The sequence below is a fragment of the Daktulosphaira vitifoliae genome, unplaced genomic scaffold (genome assembly GCF_025091365.1).
Source record: "Daktulosphaira vitifoliae isolate Bord-2020 unplaced genomic scaffold, ASM2509136v1 Scaffold_5, whole genome shotgun sequence".
Taxonomy (NCBI): Eukaryota; Metazoa; Arthropoda; class Insecta; order Hemiptera; family Phylloxeridae; genus Daktulosphaira; species Daktulosphaira vitifoliae.
Genome location: NW_026099576.1, coordinates 9,742,500 through 9,743,000, shown reverse-complemented (window position 1 = coordinate 9,743,000; position 501 = coordinate 9,742,500).

Below are 501 nucleotides of genomic sequence, written 5' to 3'. Positions count from 1 at the left end.
ATTAAGATAAAGTATGTAGAATGAAAAAGGGATTATTAAAAAATATTATTTCTCATAAAAAAATAATGTTGATCCATACACTTTTCAATATGTCATAGCATTATAAAGTTAAAAATGTAAAAAATAAAATCGAGAATTTTCACACAAAAATAGAATTTGGTAGCCGTTTTCACCATGAAGATAAAATAAAGTCCGAAATTTTTTTTTCCATGATGGAGTATATTACATTAGCTTCAATTTAAGATATATATAAAAGTGTCAGACTTTCCTGAAAATTTTCAAAAGTCAAGTGGAAAAAATTATNATTTCGATTTTGTATTTTACATTTTTAACTTTATTATGCTATAACTTTTTTTATGGATCATTACAATTTTTTTATGAGAAGTAGTATTTATATAGATCTTTCATTCGACATACTTTTTTTTTAAATCGGACCATTTCCCTTAATACAGGGGGGATTCAAAACATAAAAATGCATATAGAAAGTAGAACTTTTTCAAC